This window comes from Echinops telfairi, unplaced genomic scaffold (genome assembly GCF_000313985.2).
Source record: "Echinops telfairi isolate 266 unplaced genomic scaffold, ASM31398v2 ScPeMD7_7458;HRSCAF=8496, whole genome shotgun sequence".
In the NCBI taxonomy this organism is placed as follows: Eukaryota; Metazoa; Chordata; class Mammalia; order Afrosoricida; family Tenrecidae; genus Echinops; species Echinops telfairi.
The window spans coordinates 51,050,971-51,059,843 of NW_022111358.1; the positions used below are offsets into that span (position 1 = coordinate 51,050,971).

Consider the following 8,873-nt stretch of genomic DNA (forward strand, 5'->3'; position numbering starts at 1 on the left):
GGGAAGGAAGGACATCCGGTTCTCCCACCCCTTGCAGTGAAGCAGCGCTATCCTGAATAAAGGACCCCTTTAATGCTGCCGCTGCTGCTGCTGGCCCCGCAGTCCAGTCGGGAGCAGCTTCGCCCACACAAAGCTGCTGAATGGGAGCACATCAATACAGCCCCTCCTCTGCAGAGCCCTATAAACCGTTCCCCAAGAACATGAATCCTCCGGCCGAGAGCATTTTAGGCAGTGTTGTCTTTTGAGGTAGAGACAGTGGCTTGTGCAGGTGGGAGGGTTAGCTCCTCCCAAGCAGACGGAGAAGCACCAGAACAGGTGAAAGGGAGGCTGGGAGCTGCAAGGAGGGGGCGGTAGTGAGTTTTAGGGATTATACTATGAGCGGGCCTAAAGGAAGCCCACGCAGAGGGTCCAAGCCTGAGCCCAGGATGAGGTACAGCAGGGAACTCCACTCCCCCAGGCTCTGGAGAGAGCTAACGGGCCCTGGATCCCTTTGAGAAGGAAGGATCCCGTGGGGGGGGGGGGGGACAGCATGTGGAGAACGCCTCCCAGCCCTCTCACCAGAGTCCAGTCTCCTGCCAGCCGCAGCCACGGGAGTCACGTGGTCTTGCCCCCTGGGGCCTGGTGTTCCAGGCGTGGCTGGCAGGCAAAAGATGTCCAGCAAGCTTGGAAGCCTGTGAAACCCAGGTGTAAGACCACAGCTGCCCAAGGCCGGGAGGGAGGAGGAGAATCTGAGTGGAGGCCTGGACAAAGCTGGTGGGTGACAGGGCCGTCTGCTGTCTTGCTGGTGGCACACCCAGCGGGGCACAAGGCCAGCCTCTGCTCAGAACACCAAGCTGGTGGCTACGGAGGGGGTGGGGGGCAGGGGACAGAAAGGGCCCTGAAGAGCACCCACAGGGTGGCCTGTGAGCCTCTACTGCCACTGCTGGGGGTCTAAGAAGATTGTGAGTCTGATCAATGCAGCATTCCTAGAGGTGAAAAGTGGTCACTAGGAGACACTGTGGGAACTCCCATGAGCAGTGCCCCCCGGGGGACCCTCAGCTGAGACAAGGAAATGCCATCACTTGGCAGCAGCGTGTAGTCCGGCAGACTGTCAGGGAGCTGATGAGAGGCTGGGTGATTGGGTGTGTGGATGGACTTCCTGGGACAGGCCCAGAGTTTGAGGACGTTCATGCCCCACAGGGAAGGAGGCTCGCTCGCTCACACTCACACTCCTGGAGCTGCTGTAACAAATGACTCAAGTGAGTGGCCGTAATGAGCACAGGTTAATACCAGCTCCAGGCCAAGCTCTGTCGGCTCTAGAGGAAAAATCCTGGTCTCTCGTTTCTGTGCCTTGGGGATGGCCATGTGGCATATCGCCTATTCCTCCATCCCTGCTGGACTACTTGGTCTGATGCTGAATCTGCCCCATGATGGCTCAGAAGAGATTGATTTAAGATGTACCTTACATTAATGCCGCCTGTTAACATAACAGAGCCCTGGTGGCATAGTGTTTATGTGCTGGGCTTTGATCTGTATGGTTGGCAGTTCAAAATCACCACTCCTATAGACCGTGACAGTATCGGAAGCCCATGGGGAGTCACTCTGAGTGGACATTGACTTGTTTTTTGGTATTAACAAAAGACCCACTCCCCGATGGGCATCTCACTCAATGCTATCAAGTAGATTCCGATTTACAGTGACCCCATAAACCTGACCCGCTGCCATCACGTTGACCCTGACGCACAGCCTCTCACTAGGGCTGAGTAGAGCTGCCCTGTGGGCTTCTGAGGCTGTCAATCTCAGTGGGAACGGACAGCCTTATCCGTCTCCTACAGAGCAGCTGGAGGGCTCGAACTACCAGCTTTTCCATTCGCAGCCCAATGCTTAGCCCAACACATACTCGGGGTACTTTTCAACCCCAATCTCCCCAGGCCCTTAAGGCTCCTAATCAGGCGGGCAAGGAAGTTGACATGCTGGTCAGACTCTCTGCCACCACAGTGGTGTTAGTGTAACCAGCGTGGCCACAGGGACAGAAGAGATCAGTATGCCTGGCCCAGCAACATGGGGCTCCCTGTTTCCCCTCACTAAGGCTGCCCTGGCTATAGCTCTTGCTAAAGTTCCCAGTGACACCAACAGTCTTTTGGTGTCACTGGGAACTTTAGCAGCCAGTCCCAGCAGCAGAAGAGGTAGAGGGGTGACCAGTTCACCTGGCAGGAGGTGGCTTTTACTGAAATCACACTGCAGGAGAGGTGGAGGGTTGGATTGACCAGCTCCCTGCTTCCCGCAGCGTCCATGGAGTGATGCTGCTTCCAGACACAGTGGCAGCGACGAGCAGTGGGCTTGTGCTGGCGGGAAGCCATTTTCCTTTGTAGCGCCTCCCTGTCCAGGCAGCTGGCCCTAGAGATGTTACCGCCCATTTCAGAGAGGCAGTCTGGCCTGAGGTGACAGGATCGGAGGAGGCTTTGTCGAGCTCCTGCCAGGTGTAACCAAAGTGCTCACTCACATACGGTGCCCCGATTTCCAGCCGCAGCACAATGGCAACCTTGGAGACCCAAGCACAGCTTCACCGGGAGCAGGACCCGCACGTGCTCTTTGGGGGCACACGGCAGCTGGGACTCGCCCATCGGCAATGTCTCCTGCTTCCACTGCCAAAGTGAGAGCTCACAGGGTAGCCTAGGAGGGTTGCCGGTCACGTGTACATCCAGCCACGTGAGCATGTGCACATCTGCACCAGTGGGGCCTGTGAATGTACTTTTGTGCGTACTTGGCCTTGCACACGTGTGTGTGTGTGTGTGTGTGTGTGTGTGTGTGTGTGTGTGAAGGCCTTCTGTGTGTGTTGGGGGCCTCTTCCCTGTGTCACAGTGCAGTTTCCTGAACCTCAAGTCATTTCACTTCCCAGGTTCATTGAGCAGGCTTGTCCCTGTGCCTGCATGGGCTCAGAAGCTGAGGTGCAGGCACACGTGGCAGACTCCATCTCAGCCTGGACCAGTGAAGGCCGAGGAGTTGCCCTGCTAACTCAGTTCCCCTTCAGATGCTCTCAGACCTCATGCCTCTGCACTGCTGCCCACAGTCCTCTGCCCCCATGAGAGAAGATTGTTGGCCTGCTTCCTACCACCTGCTAAAACTCTCGTGGAAGGAACCTGTGGCCCCAGTGTTGCCAACAGGTGGCCAGGCTCCCTGCCTCCCACTCACCGCCTCCTGCACTGCCCTGCGCGCAGATCCCCGGCCAGTCTCCGTCCTCCCCCCACACCAGGCCGCACTCTTCACCACCATCTCCACCTGGGACTTCGGGAAGCACAGGCGGCAGCACCTGCACGGAGGCAGGTCCCACCCTGCGCTGGCTGGTGGGTGTCCAGGCCAAAAGGAGGATTCAGGAAGTCACCAAAGCCCTGGTGGGGTTTAGGCAATATCGTGGTTATCACTCTCTGGAGGTCCGCAATGCTGAGTCAATCTTTGACTTGTAAGTCAGCATCCTTTCTTATTTGCCACACGGACTTTGCCTCCTCTGTCCTCACCTTAGCCAGCTGGAAGGCCAGACACCATTTCTGAGGGGTCCCCCAGCTCCCCACTGCCCACTATCTTCAGGCCCTTGCTGCCTGGAGGTCAGACCTGGGACCAGGGTCACTGGTTTGGTGGGGTCTGAGCTGATGCCATTTGGAGCACTTTTTTAGAAGACAAAACTAGGTATGAAGATAAGTGCTGATTAGACAAAGAGAAGAAATCGCACCAAACCAGATCATACCAAACGAAAGGAACTGAAAAGTTGGATGACTCTGAATTATGATGCTGATGACGAACATTGAATGGGCTTGGCCAGAGAACGAGCAGATCTGTCTTAGAAGTATGCCCAGAATTCTCTTAAAAATGAGAACTGGGGGCATCATCAGAACAAAAATCATATCATTGTGAATGAGGGGGAGTACAGAGTGGAGACCCAAAGCCCATCTGTGGGCAACTGGACATCCCCTTAAAGAAGGATCGCAGGGAGGAGACGAACCAGTGCAGTGTAGCAACGATGAAACATACAGCTTTCCTCTAGTTCCTAAATGCTCCCTCCCCTCCTCTATCATGATCCCAATTCTACCTTACAAATCTGGCTAGACCAGAGGATGTACACTGGTACAGATAGGAACTGGGAACACAGGGAATCCAGCACAGATGATCCCTTCAGGACCGGTGGTGAGAGTGGCGATACCCAGAGGATGGAGGGAGGGTGGAGTGGAAAGGGGGAACCGGTTACAAGGATCTACATACAACCTCCTTCCTGGGGGATGGACAGCAAAAAAGTGGGTGAAGGGAGATGTCGGACAGGGCAAGATATGACAAAATAAAAATTTATAAATTATCAAGGGTTCATGGGGGGGAGGGGAAAAAATGAGGACCTAATGCCAGGGGCTTAAGTGGAGAGGAAATGTTTTGAGAATGATGAGGGCAATGAATGTACCAATGTGCTTTACATAATTGATGTATGTATGGATTGTGATAAGAGTTGTATGAGCCCCTAATAAAGCAACAACAACAACAAAAAAAAGAACTGGGAAGCTTTGTCCCATGTACTCGGACCTGCTTCAGGAGGGACCAGTCCCTGACGAAGGGCTGGTCAGAAGAGGATCAGCACAAAGAAGGAAGGCTCGACGGGAAGGCACTTTACCATCCGAGGGAGGTCAGGGAAACATGCTAGCGACAGAGGGCGACCTGGCTAAAGGCGACAGGTATATTCTGTACCACCCATTCTGGAGGAAGGGTGGGCTAGGAATGGCTGCATGGACAGACACACAGGTTGAATGGGTGTGAGAAAGAAAGGTGGAGTCTACCAAGAATATACATGGGTTTCACCAAAGACAGGTGTACTTATTATACCTTTGCTGCAATTATTTTCATGAATGTAGAGAAGTACACAGGAGGTGAAGCTATGAAAGCTTTGTGGACATAGCCAAACACCTTGAGGGAATAAGGCGCAGGGCCTGCCCAGGACCCTGGTCTCAAGGGGATAGCAACGTCACCCGGCATAACCTAATCCACAATGTCCCACGCTCTGGTGAGTAGTGACGGAGTTCTTAAAAGCCTGTGAGTGGCCATCGGCGGTATCTGGTCTCTCCCGGTCCAGAGGAAATAAAAGGATGGAAACAATCTGTCCACTGGACTGGTAGCTCCCACTAACATCCATCTCCACAACCATGAGGCCCGAAGCCAGATGATGCCCGGCTGCCACAATCAATTACTCTGAAAGGGGTCGACTGAGGCAGAGTGGAGGGAAAACGGGGACCACAACTCAAAATGTTAAAATGGGAGGGGGGCGGGTTGCTGCTTGGATATTGACGGCGGAACACTCGAAACCATAGTCCTTCCTCACTTTCAGCCCCCTCCTCACCCCACGGCGCAATGATAAACAAGCAATGGAAGAGGAACAACAGCACTGGGGACACAGTGACGCTGTAGAATAATCAACCATTTGAAATCGAAAGGGCAACATCACCCAGGGGCAAAGTTCACAAGGGTTAGGAAAGGACGAATAGCCGCAGAAAACATGGGGCAGTGGTGTTTCATTGTGGGGATGGCAAGTGATAAGATGGAAGGAAATGAATGAATTGAGTGGAAAAACGAATCTGCTCCATAAACTTTCACCCAATTCCAAGAAAAGTGAAAACAACAACAAAGAACCCGAGGACTGTTTAAAAAGGAAAATGAGGAAGATCCTCGAGGAGGTGGAGCGACCTGGTGGCTGAGACAACGGCTGCAACAGCAAGGTTGTGAGGCTGGACGGTGCAGGGCTGGGGATGCTTCCCTCGGCTGTGCCTGGCTCAGTCTGAGTCAGAACCAACTGATGGCACCTCACCAAAGCACGTGGAGAAGAAGACTTCTTATAAAGATCAAAACTGGTTCCCATGAGATTAGAAATGCCCCAAACCAAACCAAAAAATGCCCCAAATGGGTTTCTGTCTCAGGTTGGAACCCATAAGACTATAGACCTTAGTCCCCCTTTAAGCCTGAACTGAACTCGCCCCTGTGAGGTACACACTCCGTAGGGAAACCAAACACACAAGATCCAAAGGGCAGTGTTGACCCAGGGAGAAAGCTCAGAAAGCGGGGAGGGCCCGGGAGAAAGGAAGATGGAAACAGGAACGGAGAAGAGTGCTGTGACGTTGTGGGGCTGCAAACCATGTCCCCGAAATAAAGTGTGTGTGAATTGTTGAATAGAAAATTGGGGGTCGGGGGCAATGGGGAGCGCGTATCAAGAAGGTCAAGGAGGAGGAGAATGCTTGGAAACGGATTGTGGTGACAAGTGTGGAATCCTGCTCGATGTGACTGAACTATGGAATGTTACCATGTCTGTAAGAGCTCCCAATAAGATGATTAAAAACAATCCATAAACGTCCACCTAACTCATTACAAAATGTCTAAGGGCCAAATGACCCAAATCCCTACATCAGCTCCTCCTCCTCTCTGTGTTCCACATCCTGTCTCTGGGCCCCGCAACAACTCACAAATATACTAAGTGGTCTATCCAGAAGTAGCAGGGGTACAGCTCGGGACCAGGACAGCTGCCTCTGGCCCTCTGCTCCAGGCTTGCTGGACAAGTGCCACACACAACGCTCTGCTCCGCGGCTGGCAGGCCCCTGCAGCATCTCTGACTATTTCCTGTGTTTCAGCCCCTCCTTTGCTCTCCTGGCCTCGTCCGAAGCCTGGTGGGATGACAAACTGACCAGTCTCCTCATTAGGGGGCTGTGTACATTAGTCTGCGTACGTTAGAGAAACAAATCCACAGAAACTCACATGTAGAAGAGAGTTTTATATAAAGGGTAAATGCACATCAAGAAAACATCCCGGGGGAGGGGGGAGCGAGGAGGGAGGAGGTAAAAATGAGCTGACACCAAGGGCTCAGGTGGAAAGCAGGTGTGAGAATGATGATGCCAACATATGTACTAATGTGCTGGACACAAATGATGTAGGTACGGATTGTGATGAGTTTTATGAGCCCCTAATAAAATGATTATTAAAAAAAAGAAGAAAACATCCAACCCAGTGCTGCCCAAGCCCACAAGTTCAACATTAACCCATATATCCAAAAAATCCTCCTCCATCTCACAAAACACACGCAATGATGCTGACTGCAGGAGGAAAGCCGAGTGGTGAATGTGTAAGCATCTCAGCGTTGGCAGGGGTCTCCACACGGCTGCTCCAGCACCCAGGGTTGTATCGGGGTAGGTCCATGTGGCTTCTCCTTGGGGGTGTCCTGCAGGAAGTGAGCCTTGCCAGCTGAAGCAGGAAACTGGCTAAAGCAGCTTACACCCTGGTCCGACCTTCACAAAGCAAGAGACCCGAGAACTAGAAAGGCATGACCCACTGAGCCATTGATCTCTCCGCCCTTCAATTAACCCCACGTGTTTATCAACCAGGTTGGCCCAATAAACTTTAACTAACTCAGGTACCATGCATTTTATTTGCACCCCAAGAATGAGTTCCAATTCATAAAGACCCTACGTCAACACAGCAAGGTTGGGTGGAGTTCAGTCTGTAACCGGGTCACAGCTTGATGACTTCATTTGGAGGTGCCACCCAGAGAAATGGCCTGCTGGAGGCAGCCCTCTCTCGGCCTTCACCTTCACATTGAGACCTGCACCAGCCCTGTGATGCTTCCACTGCCATTTGATCCACAAGACTTTTCACCCGCCGGCCTGTGTTCTTCCTGAATTTTGCATCATTGCTTGAGCTGGATGAGTCTGAAGAGGGATTTATGGACTAGTATCAGACTTATGGATTTGATCTGTACTGCGTTTGGATGTTTTCCTGATATATAACTACTTCTTGAGATAAAGCTCTCTCTTACACGTATATGAGTGTCCTTGGATTTGTTGCTCTAGCCAACTGGGCCTAGCTCAATTTATCTTTCTCTTCAGTACAGTTAACACCTGTCTACACTCTCACCTGTTACTTCCCCTTACCTCTTTTCCCCTCCCACCACTGGTAACTCTGTCTTCTTTTGGTATGAAAAACTTTTCCTGATTTTTTTTATAACAGTGTCTCATACAATATTTGCCCCTTTGTGATGGATTCGCTGCAATGCGCATAATGTCTCCCAAGTCCAGCCACGGCATGAGGCGGTCCATTCACAGTTTCGTCCTTATTTGTCAACAACACGAAGTAGCCCACTGTGTGCACGTACCCGAGTGGATTTAGCATTCTTCCACGGTGGCCAGTGAGGCTGCTTCATCTTTTTTTTTTTTTGAGGCTGAGTAGTGTAATGTAACAGCAAACAAAGTAAACCCAGAGCTTGCTCGGCAGCAGCTCATTAACAACTGGTAACATTCAGAGGCCAATGCACAGGAGCTGAAAAGAAAGATCACTACCTACGGGATGGGGTGCCACGCTTTATTACCAAGGACAGTCACCCCAAGATTTGCAAACAGCCACCTCCACCGCCGCTCAGGGGGCAGCTCTACTGTACCTGTCGTGCAGATCAGCAACGCTGTCACTGGATACTCGATCCCGCCACCCTCCCGGACGTGGTAGAGGTTGACCACACCTCCTGAGTAGGCATCTCTGTAGGTGGCTTGGTAGATGGCGCCCCGAGCTAGATCATAGGCTTGTTCCACTTCCAGGTCATAGGAGTAGCCCCTATCCATGACCCCGTAGGCGTACACAGAGCCAGAACCTACAGAGAAGGTGGTCCCCGAGATGCGGTTCCCTTCACTGTCCATGTACTAGAGGCCGGGGCCTCTCATCGCAGCCACAGATCATGGTGCCCATGGACAGCCCCATGCCTTTGTACTGGTACACCATGTTGGCCAGCAGCTTGGAGGCGGCGGCCACCAAGATGCGTTCCTTGTTTCAAAGCTCGTATATCCGGCATTGGCGAGCCAACAGCCTCTCCCAGAAGCTGCAATCTGCCGCCC

General features: G+C 52.5%; 1 pseudogene; it reads right to left on the minus strand.

Annotated features, from left to right (window-relative positions):
• Window positions 1-8,403: 8,403 nt before the first annotated feature.
• LOC101655997 lies at window positions 8,404-8,868 on the minus strand (annotated as a pseudogene).
• Between the last annotated feature and the right edge of the window lie 5 nt (window positions 8,869-8,873).